At 43.2% G+C, this 13,909-nt stretch overlaps 1 pseudogene; it reads left to right on the top strand.

Annotated features, from left to right (window-relative positions):
* The first annotated feature begins 7,772 nt into the window (after positions 1–7,772).
* Positions 7,773–9,960, top strand: LOC147054801 (general transcription factor II-I repeat domain-containing protein 2 pseudogene; annotated as a pseudogene).
* Positions 9,961–13,909: the final 3,949 nt, after the last annotated feature.

Raw genomic sequence — 13,909 nt, 5'->3', positions numbered from 1 at the left:
GACAATCAGGACTGCAGAAAAGATCATTGGAATCAACCTCCCATCTATCCAAGACTTATACCTGTCCAGGACGAGGAAACGTTCAAGCAACATGTCTACAGCCCCTTCTCACCCAGGTTACAGTCTGTTTGAACCACTCCAGACGGTGTTATAGAGCTCTGTACGCCAAAACCAGACACAGAAAGAGCTTCTTCCCCCAGGCTGTTGCTCTGATGAACTCACACCACTCTTAGACTCTCAGAGTCATTGCTGTGCAATAACATCCTGCTCCCCACACCTTTTGGGATTGTCTACACTGTACTATGTGTCTTCTCTGCATCCATTGCAGCCTGGTCATCCTGGAAGAGGGACCCTCCCATCTGTGGTCTCTTCTCAAGGTTTCTCATTTCCCCTAGTCGGAGTTTTGAGTTTTTCCTTGCCCTCATGGGAGTTTAAGATCAGGGGATGGCTGAGAATATTTGTCATTTGCCATTTTCACATGTCCTGAGTGTTGTTAGTCACCTAAATGTTGAACAGAGGCTGCGATGTACCGAAGTCAAATTCCTCGTTTGGCACGCTCAAACATGGCGAATAAAAAATTATTGAATCTTCTTAGGTGAGTGTATCTGTAACAATGCATATGAGGCTCACTGAAAAGGAGAAATTTGCGTGTGACATTCCCGAATCATGTTTCTAAATGTGTGGCACCAGCGAGCTGTGACAAAGCTCACTTTGAAAAACAGGCATCTTTGGCTCCAGGCTGTGTTGGCCTCACCTACAGCCTCCCCAACCTGATGAATGTTACATGATGCTTTGACATCTCATGAATAGCGCATTACCAAAAACATGCCATTCAATGATACACATCCAGCATTGGCACCTGGATTCGCCTTCACTCACAACCTGATCATAAATTTTTTATCTGTGGGAAGACTTTTTTGAGGACAGAAAAATGAACATGTTTTCTACCAACATACTTCATTGTAAAAGTCCGATTGTTGGACCTGATATTTTTCCCCCTTTTGAGTCTGGACTTGTTTTTAATTCACATTTCAAGGTCGTGTGTCGACAAGATTTTAAAATTTTACAAATCTTGAATTCCTGATTGTTTTTAATGTGTTGAATTTTCCCAGCTTGCCTCTCCTGATGTCATGTTCTTTTGAGTTGCGCACAACAGAATGTAAATCCCAATGTCTGCGTCTTTGTTTGAAATATCTAATAACTTTGTTAGGGACAGTTTTTTGCCCATCGCCTTACACCTGAAGGAATGGGGTCGAAATACAAAAAGTCCTGCCTAGCTCCATAAACAGATATGCTCAAACCTCATTGAATAAAGTACATAAGCAGACAAGTATTTATTAAATCAATAAAAGAAACATTTTAAGAATATAATTATACCTACACACCAAATCAATAAAAAAGACATAACTAGATATTTTTGATAGGTGGTAATGACAAAGGTTTTTATAACTTTATGATCTGTATTTCAGTGCACTTTAAAATAAGAAATGTTTTTTGATATATTGCCTGAATAGCTTAATGACCCTTAAGGAACTGTTTAATGCATGCCTGATGTTTTTCTAAATCACAGACACTGCCAAAGTCCAGGGCCGGCCAATGGATAAATGACACGTCATCAACACGTCGATGACGGCTCTGAGGAACACTGGTGTGCGCAGTCGAAACTGTCAGCAGCAGGTAACAACAACAAAATTCTAGCATTTGTCTGAAAAAGAGAATCTAATAATAGCATTCAGAAGACATTAGGAAACTAATTGAAATCATTCGAGGAAGTTATGGGCAAGACTCAGTCAAAGCGATCCGCCGTTTGGAGAAGCTACAGAAACAACGAGCACGCTACAAAAACCATCTGAGATTCAACTTACGATGCAGAGCTGAAGGAATAGCATCAACATAATGTGTTAGGAGACGGATTTTAGCTATTGATCTGACTCCAAATTGCGATCAACACTTAACACAAGTTGCTATGTCCCAATCCACACACTGGCGGACCTAACAATTTTGCGAGTTCGTTCTGTCAAAGAGAAGACCAGTAGATCAATCAGACCAAATTTACCAATTGTTTATTCCTAATAAAGCGCACTAATACAGGCCTGGGTCCCGGGTCCCTCACACTAAAACTTGTGCGTTTTTGTGACCACCAAAAGACGACACATTCTTCCGGGTTGCCGAGTTTTAAGGATACACAATACGAATATTAAAACATGCAAAACATTGTGTGATGATTGGTCGATGGCCATCTCCTCCCTGTCGAGGTGTCATCACTGTGGTCAGAGGCTGGGCTTTCTCCTCTCGAAGCCCAACTCTCGAAGCCCAACCACCTGGACGTGGTGGTGTTCTTTGTTCTCGTTCCTCACCAACCTTGAGGTGTTATCGTCCGGCACTCCCTTCGTCCCGTACAGTCCCGTACTCCCTTCGTCTGGTACTCCCTTCCTGGGCCTGTTCCACAACACTTCAAAGAAGACAAGTTCATGCAGTTTGCCTGCACATTCCTCACCCCCACCAATCCACACGAGCACTCCAATACTAGATATTATATTGATACGATTATAAGTTTAACACAACCTTAAAAAATATGTTTGCAAACTGCTGAAAGCACATTTCCCTTGAATAACAAAACCCATCCCGACCAGAAATACAGAAAAGTTTATCCAAAAGGCAAGAATTAAGTTTATCAGTTTGAACATTAAATATGTTGTCTTTGTAGTTTATTCAATTGAATATGGGTTGAGAAGGATTTTCAAATCATTGTATTTTGTTTTTATTTACATGTTACACAATTTTCCAACTTCAACCAAATCCAGTTTGTGTGAAAAAAAATCAAAATGTTCAGGGGGCCGGACCAAATGGGGAGATGGGCTGTATTCGGCCTGCGGGCCGTAGTTTGGGGACCACTGACCTAAATGAACGAATAATCGTTAGGACGAGAACAATGTTATAATGTAACATCTGTTACAGTTAGAGTTCAACTTTTGTGTTGTTATTATTGCTATGTATCAATAGATTTTAGTAATACATCTTGTGACAAATATTTTAAAAAGGCTTCATCTAGTCCAGGGGTCGGGAACCCAAAATGTTCAAAGAGCCATATTGGCCCAAATAAAATAAAAACCATACCTGTCTGGGGCCGCAAAAATCTAAAGACTATTATAAGACAAGGTAGACTGTCAATACATAAGCTGTAAATAATTATAAATAATAAAAATAGTGGTATCAATTCGATCATTTCTTCTTGCGGCCCATTAGAGTTCATGTACCTACATAGCAGAGTTGTCTGTTCGATATCGGAATTGATGTCCTTGATCTGGTGATTGGTGATATTGTTTGTGCGCACAGGCATGTCTTTAGTTTTCTGTATGATTTCGGTTTGATTTTTGAAGTCCCAAAATAGACACTGATATTTTAATGAATGAATCCCTTCCTATACTCGGCATCGGTGAATGGTTTTCCGCGCTTTATAATCTCCCGGGCTGCAACAAAATTTGCAGCAGTAGTAGAGTTTGGAGATGCAATCCACTTTTTGGAAATGTTTTTTCGGTCTTCAAATTTCTCCACCAGCACTGCAATTGCACGTTTCCTCTCAGTTGCAACTGGGTGATCAGCAGCAAATTTGGCATGCTTTATCTGAAAATGTCGCTCCAAATTCTTCTTCTTATTTGACAACTTCTCATTGCAAATCAAACATGCAGGCAATGCTTCAGCATTGGCAATGAAAGCAAATAGTTCAGTCCATTCTTTCTTAAAGCCTCTGTTCTCATCAGCAATATTTCTCTTTTTGCCTTTCGAATCCATGGCCAATCACTCACTTGCATGTGCTTTTGTAGACCACGACGCAATTTTGCTATTTGACGCCATTCTTAAATTCAGTATTTTTAATATATTTACAACTACATGCATTTTTACAGCATGAGAATGGTTGTCATGATTTCCATATAAAATAATATTTAAAAAACAACAACAAAAAAACAACATATTTTTTCATTTTCACGCATTTTTTCAAAAATTCCAGGGAGCCGTTAGGGGCGTGCTAAAGAGCCACATGCGGCTCTGGAGCCGCAGGTTGCCGACCCCTGATCTAGTCTAATTGTACACAGCTGCTTACCTTTCTCACCAGTGACGATTTCTCTAAGCTGCAAGGGAACCAGCTTGCCCTAATATGAAACCCTCCAAACAACGTGGTGAAGTATGTATTGCTGCTGTGTGTACATTAAGTTGAATAAATGATAAAATTACAGTAGAACTTCAGCTATTAACGCTAATTCGTTCCAGAGGGAGCATTAAGAAGCAAAACCGTTGAGTTCCAAAGCAATATTACCCATTAGAAATAACTGAGCGCAATAATCCGTCCTCAGTGAGCAAGTTTTTACTCTAACATTGCCTATTTTATACCACAATTGCAGAGCGAAAATGTACAGAGTTGAATATGCAATTTAAATTAAACGAGAAACACATCAGGGGGCCTCTGATGCTCTTCGAGACTGCTTTGGCACTACGGACTGGGAAATGTTTAAGCGGGCGGCCACATGCAACAATCGGACGGACATTGAGGAGTATGCTGACTCTGTGACCTCGTACATTGCAAAGTGCATTGATGATGTGACTCTCACTAAGTACGTCGTCGCTTGGGCTAACTGGAAGCCATGGGTGACAGGGGCTGTCCTCGGGCTGCTGAGGGCCAGAGACAAAGCCTACAGGGCTGGGGATGTAGCGGGCGTAAGATCAGCCAGGGCGAGGCTGTCCCGGGGCATCAAGGATGCAAAAAAGGCGTTCTCTTCCAAGATCACTGCCCACTTCAAGGACAGCAGGGATGCTCGGGGCCTGTGGCGAGGCATAGAGACCATCACGGACTACAAGCCCGCGCCGCGGAGCTGTGAGGGCAACGTCCCTCTGCTCAACGAACTGAACCGCTTCTTTGCTCGCTTCGACGCTCAGAACGACACTTGCCCGCTGAAGAACCCTTCCCCTCCGGACAAGCAACCCCTGTGCCTCTCTGCCGTTAGCGTAAGGAGGGTGCTTGCTGCTATCAACACCTGTAAGGCGGCCGGCCCGGACAACATCCCGGGACGGGCGCTGAAGGACTGCGCTGAGGAGCTGATGGATGTCTTCACGGACATCTTTAACATTTCCCTGCAGCAGGCCATCGTCCCGTCATGCTTCAAGGCTGCCACCATCATGCCTGTGCCGAAAAATCCTGCTCCTTCCTGCTTCAATGACTACCGCCCTGTGGCACTGACCCCCATCGTCATGAAGTGCTTTGAGCGGCTTGTCTTGGCGCACGTCAGATCTGTTCTTCCCCCCACCTTTGACCCCTTCCAGTTTGCCTTCCGACCCAATCGGTCTTCTGAGGATGCCATGTGCTCTGCCCTCCAATCTGCCCTCACCCACCTGGAGAACAGGGACTCGTATGTGAGATTGCTGTTTGTGGACTTCAGTTCTGCATTCAACACTATCGTTCCACAGCGTCTCATTTGCAAACTCGACAAGCTGGGCCTCAGTACCTCCCTTTGCAACTGGACTTCCTCTGTCAGAGGCCTCAAGTAGGCCGTGTGGGCGACAATGTCTCCGGCAGCATCACGCTGAGCACAGGGGCCCCTCAAGGCTGCGTGCTCAGTCCGCTGCTCTTCACCCTGCTGATGCATGACTGCACTGCGATCTACAGCAGCAACCGCGTGCTGAAATATGCAGATGACACGACTGTGGTGGGTCTGATCACGGGTGGCGACGAGACTAGCTACAGATCGGTGGTCGACCGTTTGGCCGCATGGTGCAGGGACAACAACCTTCTGCTGAACGTCATCAAGACCAAGGAGATTATCATTGACTTCCGGAAGGGTCACACCCACCACCTGCCGCAGACCGTCGACGGTGCTGTGGTGGAGAGAGTGAGCAGCACCAGATTCCTGGGGGTGCACATCAGTGAGGACCTCTCCTGAACCACCAACGCTGCGTCGCTGGCGAAGAAAGCTCAGCGTCGCCAGTACTTTCTGCCGAAACTCAGGCGAGCAAGTGCTCTTCCCGCCATCATGACCATATTCTACCGTGGCACCATTGAGAGCGTCCTCTCCAGTTGTATCGCTGTGTGGGGTGGTGGCTGCTCTGAGTACAACATGAAGGCCCTGCAGCGCATAGTGAACACTGCGAGTAAAATCATCGGGGCTCCACTCCCCTCCCTGAAGGACGTTTACGCCTCCGGTCTCACCCGCAAGGCGGCCGCGATTGTGTGTGATGTGAGTCACCCCGCTCACTCTTTGTTTGTACTTCTGCCCTCTAGGGGGAGGTACAGATGCCCGCGCTCCCGCACCACCAGACTCAAACAGCTTTGTACTCCAAGCTGTCCGGATCCTGAATTCCCTCCCCCCTCTGCTGCATGACGTCCTGTTCTTTTGCGCTATGATCTGGCTGTCTGCTATTAGCACGCTTGCTCCATTTTGCTGCTCTTATTTGTCCATTTATTTATTGTTTATTTATTTGGGTTATTTGCTTATTACTTATTCGTTGCTTTTGTCTGTTCGTTTTTACTCTTTGTGCTATTTGATTGTGAGTGTTGTGTACTGTCTAGTCGCCGTGGGATCTCTGTGTGCCTTAACGTGAAGAAATTGACAATAAAGCGGACTTTGACTTTGATATGGTGATTGACCTCTGCCATACTGTCCAGTCCGTAACACACAAACTGGTGGGATCTCAGGGTTCCCTTTGAAGTTGTGACCTGGATCTTCAGGAGGTAGCACTTGGTCTCTGTCACTGTCACTTACATCCCACCGACTCCACGGACCATGAGCGTCACATCCTCACTCCTCAAATCCAGCTCACTAGCAGCCTCATGGGCAATATAGTTCTTGTCAGACGCCAAGTCTATCAAAGTCCCAATCTTTTGGCCAGCATTTGCAGTGACTTCCAGGATCATCATTATGACGGGGAACTCTTCAAGGCCATTGTCTGCCAGCAGACTCCTCTCTGCCACGGTTGACCTGAATGTTTGTGAGACAGAATTGCAGAATGCATCTTGGCATCGCTGAGCTAAGCGGGGGGGCAGGCTTGTCAGGAACTCTTTTTGGGCCTCTGTGTACTGTCTCCGTCCACCTCTTGCTGGGCTGGGCCTTGGGCCTTTTGGCACATCTCCCTCACTTCCACTTTGGACAGGGGTAGTAGTGATGACCTTGAGCATCCTTACACCCCTCCTTCTTGCACAGGAAGGTTGTCTTGCATTCTGTGTCATTGTCATGAACCTCAAGGCAATCCTATTATTTGTTGCTTATTACTGCAAGCGCTCTTGGCTTTTTTAAACTTTGTCATTTCTTGAATTGTTTTTATGCCTATGTGTGGCGACCTTGAGTGTCCTGAAAGGCGCCTTATAAATAAAATGTTTATTATTATTATTATAATGTGTGGATTTTATTGTTGTTGCAGAGGTGAGGTGATTGTTCCACTTCAGTCCATTCAAAATCTGTAATTAAAGTGGATTATAGTAAACCGCGATCAGTACCCTGTTTATTCTTGTATTGGTTACATTTATGCCACAGTGTCATGGGTTGTTCCTATTAAGCTGCTGGCTGAACTTCTGGAGTGCTTTTGACATGTAATATTACAGTCGATTACTGATGCTTATACATGTATCAGCAGCCACAGTTCATTATTTGTGAATTTGGCCATGACTGTCAAAATCAAGCAATTTGAATTTGTGAAAAATCAGAAACAAAAATGTCTACTAATGTGAAACTTTGCATACAAATTAAAGCACATATGTCAGAGTCAAGGCCCGCGGGCCACATCCGGCCCGCAAGAAGGTTTTTTACGGCCCCTGGGATGATCTTGATTTATTATTAGAACCGGCCCGCAGCAAGCCGGCAGCCCGCAGATCTTTTACACGCACCAATACTACATTTCCCACAATGCAAAGGTGACGCACCGAGCAGTAGGCTGCTTCATTTCAATATTTATTGGCACAGCAGTCGTCAGCATCACAGTAAAATTAACTTTCAGATACCCATCAAAAATGGCAAAACGGAAGGTGGATACTGAGAACCGGGGGTTTCAAACAAGGTGGGAGTCGGAGTATATGTTCACGAAGGTAGCTGGAAAACCTGTGTGTCTTCTGTGTGGAGAAAGTGTGGCGGTACTGAAAGAGTATAATCTGAGACGACATTATGAAACGAAACACGCGGACAAAAACAAGAATATGGACATGGAACAAAGGCTACAAAAGGCAGAGGAATTAAAACGAGGCCTCAAATCTCGACAGGCTCTGTTCAAAAAAGCCAAATCACAAGGCCAGGCTGCTGTCAAGGCCAGTTTTATTTTGGCAGAAGAGATCGCTAAATCAGCCCGGCCATTTACGGAGGGGGATTTCATCAAAAACTGCATGATTAAAGTTTGTGACGAAGTTTGCCCAGAAAAAAGGCAACTCTTTTTAAATGTGAGTCTGAGCAGAAACACCATTGCCGAGAGAGTAGACCAGTTGTCCATCAATCTAAAAGAGCAGCTTGTGAAAAAGGGAAAAGATTTTATTGCATATTCCTTGGCTGTGGATGAGAGCACCGACATTTCTGACATTGCCCAGTTGTCAATTTTCATCCGCGGAGTGGACTCCAACCTAAGCGTGACAGAGGAGTTTTTGGCTTTACGTCCTATGCATGGCACAACTACGGGGCATGATTTGTATGAAGAGGTGTCAAGATGTGTAAATGAGATGGAGCTGCCTTGGGAAAAACTCGTGGGTTTGACAACCGACGGAGCACCTGCGATGTGTGGACACAGGAGCGGACTGGTGGCGAAGATACGGGAAAAGATGCAAGAGGAAAACGCGACAGGTGAGCTGACAGCTTATCATTGTATCATACACCAGGAAGCGTTGTGCGGTAAAGCCTTGAAAATGGAGCATGTAATGAGCATCATCACGCGCACAGTTAACTTTATCAGAGCCAAAGGTTTGAATCACCGCCAGTTCAAGGCATTTCTGACGGAGTTAGAAACGGAGCATGGTGATTTGCCTTATCACACAGAGGTGCGATGGCTAAGCCAGGGAAAGGTGCTTCAAAGATGTTTCGAGCTTCGTGAGGAGATTTGTCTGTTCTTGGACAGCAAAGGGAAAGACACAACACAACTCCGAGACGAAATGTTTCTGTGTGAAATGGCTTTTCTGTGTGACATTACGAGTCATCTGAATGCAATAAACTTGCAGCTGCAGGGTCGGGATCGTGTCATCTCTGATATGTACAGTACAGTGAAGGCATTTAAAACCAAACTGACTCTGTGGGAGACGCAGATGCGGAAAGAAAATTTGAGCCACTTTCCCAGCTGCCAGACCATGAAAGAGAAGCTCTCTACCAGTGCGTTCCCGAGCACACAGTTGGCTGATAAAATAGGTATGCTTGCCGCTGACTTTCGACGCCGATTTGCTGACTTTGAAGCACAAAAAAGCAGGTTGGAACTGCTCGGTAACCCATTTGCTGTTGACGTGGAAAGCTCACCACCAAACCTCCAAATGGAGTTGATTGACCTCCAATGCAATGATGCACTGAGGGCAAAATATGCGGCAGTGGGTGCTGCGGAGTTCGCCCGTTTCCTCCCCGGCACAATGCCCCAGCTGCGCATCCAGGCTGCTCAAACGTTGTCTATGTTTGGCAGCACATACCTGTGTGAACAACTGTTTTCTTTGATGAACCTGAACAAAACATCACACAGAAGTCGACTTACTGCTGAACACCTCCACTCAATTCTGAGGATTTCTTCAGCTCAGAGCCTTACCCCGAACATTGATGAACTTGTGGAAAAGATGGGACACCACCAAGTATCACCCTCAACCTCAAACAAGTGAACATTACTGTGCAATCACATATTTAGAGTTTTTACTCAGTTCAAGTTTAAAAGTTAAAATTTAATATTTGTTTTCACTGCATGTTACTTCTCCTTAAACAAAGTGTTGTTTTTGATTAATAGATTTTTGCACTTTATTTTTTTGTATTTCAATCCAATTATATTTTAAAAATATTTCAGTTGAGTGGATTGCTATTATTGTTTTTTCTTTGAAGTAAATTTAGCCCACTTTTGCTAAAATAGAAAATATAGTCTACTGATGGTGCCTTGAATACCGGTTTCTTTCATTTAATGTTCATGTTATGGGGATATTTATATAAAGGAAATTTGTCTTTTGTGTCTGTTGAAAATTAAAGATTACTGACAGAGCCATAAGAAAATATTGCTTTATTTATCTGATCATATTGTAATATATTTGTTATGTTTTCAGTAGGTTCAATTAGGTTCACTAGACTATATGCGTCATTTAAAAAATTTTCAATGAACATTCGAACAGTCCGGCCCTCGTCTTGTAGCTGATTTTTTTATTTGGCCCTCCGTCCATTTGACTTTGACACCCCTGAATTAAAGCATATGGAAGATTTGCGGATTGAAATACAATGTGCTTTCTTTTGAATTGTGAATCCGATCTAGGTAGATAAAACTTTCAATATTTTCTTGTCTCAGATTAATATTACGTATGATGGCTTTTTTCTCCACTGCAAAACATAATGGAATTTGCCTCAAGTTCCAATACGTTTGTGAGGAAGTGGGCAGACATTCTTCTCCATGAAGTTTGTTATCCTGTATTCCAACATGCCAGAGCACCCCAGGGCATGGCCATATGCCAGTGGCTTGGCCGGTTGATCAACACTGCTCCAACTTTGGATGGAAGCTCATAATGCGCGCAGACACAGTCACACAGAACCATTATGACAGATGGATAAAAAGGTGGGCCACATCATGTGTGAAGTGAACAGAGGGTGGGGTGGGGGGGGTAGCGATGTGTGGAACAGACTGCAGAGAGACGTATTTGTATAGCTGTAAATGAAAACGAGTAAATACAGAATGACCAAGAACACTAAACAAAATTAACTTTGAACAAACAGTGGATTTGTAAGTATATGGATACTATATATTACACTAGTAAATATTTATAGTGATTTAAGTTGAAACATTTAGAGCAATAATTTTTTTATTACCATGTCTGAACCGGGTGAAAGACACGAATAATCCTGTGACCATGCAACACAGATAAAGACAGAGGTATTAGTTTGACACAGGAGATTGAGCTCATTACAGAAATGGTGGACAACACACACAAATGGACAAGCGTGCGCACACACAAAAACGCACGCGTGCGCACACACACACACACGCGCGCAGACAAACATGCACACCGACGCACAATTATGTATAAACACGCGCGTGTGCATGCGCGTGCACACACACACCAAATGTACTGTAGAAAAGTGGTTAATGTCTGTTCTGTATGATGTAGGAATTAAACTGTACATTTCAGCATCCAAATACATGCAATTGTGATTTACTTTCCATTCTTCCTACCTTAATTTCAGGGTCTGCATCCATCCCAACCAAACCCCCCACCACTGGGTGTCGATGTGTGCGTGTGGCACTAGAACACCCTGTGAACACTCTTTGATCGGCTTTATAGTCATGTCATCGGATTTGCAGTCGCATGTTTTGGAAACTCGGGTGAAGAGAGAGGCGGAGCGGTCAACTGATCACCACCTGGTTGTGAGCTGCCATCGATGGTGGCGGAAGATGCCGGTCTGACCTGCGGAACCAAATGTATTGTGAGTGTTTGGTGGGAACATCTGGCAGAATCCCCTGACTGAAAGAGTTTCAATTCCCACCTCCGGCAGAACTTTCGTCCCGGAGGAGGTGGGGGACATTGAGTCTTAGTGAACCATCTTCAATGCCTCCATTGTTTAGGCGTCCGATCAGAGCTGAGCTATGGTCGTAAGGTGGTTGATGCGTGTCGTGGTGGACACCAGAGGTAAGGCATGCTGTCAAACTGAAGAAAGAGTCGTATCGAGCCTTTTTTGAAGCTATGAGCTTGCATAAGCCATGGATAATTTGGAGGGGCGGAATAGCTCTGTGTTACGCTTCCTTCAACACACAATATGGCGGTGACAAGACGTCATTTTTGGCATGACCTGGCTGCACTGCCGGTGTCTAAATTCACCCTACCTTCGACATCAAGCATTACTGCAGCCACAGCTATTTTGAACAGTCCAATATTATTTAAATCCGTTTTTATGGGGTTGTGTTTAGATTTCTATCTCGTTACATGATGAAGGATGTCACAATTAATTTGTTTGCATCTTGATCATAAGAAGAGTGTCTATTCAAACTAAATCCGTAACAAGGGGAAAATTGACAGTTTGAGTGCATTTGGCTTGTTTAGTGTAAGTAGCTTCACCGTTTTGGACAGTGTGATAATAAGGAAAACAGAACTTCATGCTCTTTGAAACAGGAGGGCTTTTTTGTATCCTTTGCTGGAGCGAAGCTGAAGAATGGGTGCCAAAGCATATAAATCTGCAGCACTTACCCACCACGTGCAAATTGTCTAAACAAGGGGCGTCAAATTCATTTTTTTTGCGGACCGCATTGTAGTCATAGTTTCTTTCGGAGGACCATTTTGACAGTCAACCCAAATAAATGCATGAACACCTCATATTATATACAGTATAAGCTACAAAAAAACCTGATAAATAACTCGTTTTCAAATCCGGCTAGTAAAAACTGGTCAATTTAAAAAAATATCCATCCAATCCATCTTTTTCCGCTTATCCGGGGTCGGGTTGCGGGGGCAGCAATTTGAATATCTTTTCCACCTCGTGTCATCTCCCCCTCAATGTTTTTTTTTTTTAGTTTTTCATGTTACCTGTGGCTCCACATGCTCCATTTGTCTAGACAGGAGCTCGGCCACCCTGGGAATCAACCTTGATGAGAACCGACCTATCTCACCAGAGAAATTAATGACATTTTATGTAGATTCATGCGCCCAATGTTCTTCTTAACTTTCTATTGACTGAAAGCAAAACGTGAGTAAGCCTAATTCCAAACTTCTACGTTTGTAATGTTTTCATGTCATTCACTCTATAGTACAAAGATACTCCTTGTACATGTGCTGGAAGTATGACTTCATTGTAATGTGATTTTCAAAAATGAATTGATTATGATATTATGTTGTAGCACAGCGAGAGCCAAGCATTTCAAGAAGACTTGTACAAGGGAGGCCTGCATCATGGAACACAAACTCCCAAACACACATGACTTCTCCTGATTCTTCTGTGAGTAGCCAACAAGGAAAATTGTCAGGAAGCACTCTTCGATTTTACCGCTTCTCCTCAACACCTCCTTCATGTTTTTCTAGTATGCTCTTGGCCCAAGAGTCTTGGGTCTTGCCTGTGGTTCTACATGCATGCAGTCATGCAGACAAAGAACACCTTGGCCTTTAACTGTCGGAAGCTGTCCCTCTGCGAAGCCTCATAGTATACAGTCTGTGTTCTGTTCTTATTTATTTATTATTTGTTGATGATTTTTTTATTTGGCTATTTTGAACTTAGAAGTTTTAACCGTTTTGGGTTGCACAATTGTCGGCCTTTCTATATTTCTTTGCCTTAAATTATGTTCACATTATCTTTTGTATATCATATGTACCTCCAGTCTGACTCACAACATCTACAATCATGCTATACTTAAACCTTTTAATAAAAATAGTTTGATTCAGTTGGGGGGAATAACCATTATCACATCAAATTATCGATTCAGTGAAACTTTTTTTTTAATTTCTGTTATTTCTTCAGAGTTTCTAAAAGTTATTTATAAAATTTCAAGCACTACATCTTTGATTCAGAAAACAAACCCTGTATTTTTGTCCCAAAAAGCACCAACTGTTTTTTTATTTTCTTGTGATCGGTTTATCATGTTTTGTGTTTCCAATATTTACACATAAATTTGTACACATACAAGTCAAGTCCAATTGATTTATTATTGTTTGTCATTTGTTATGTTCATTATTTATTGAAACAGTAAAACAATAGATTTTTTTAATTGATTTTTTTATTTTTGAAGAGTTATTTATAAT

This window comes from Syngnathus leptorhynchus, chromosome 7, assembly GCF_054491065.1.
Source record: "Syngnathus leptorhynchus isolate UIUO chromosome 7, UIUO_Slep, whole genome shotgun sequence".
NCBI lineage: Eukaryota > Metazoa > Chordata > Actinopteri > Syngnathiformes > Syngnathidae > Syngnathus > Syngnathus leptorhynchus.
The sequence above is the reverse complement of the archived record's forward strand: the minus strand, read 5'-3'. Positions and strand labels throughout refer to the sequence as shown.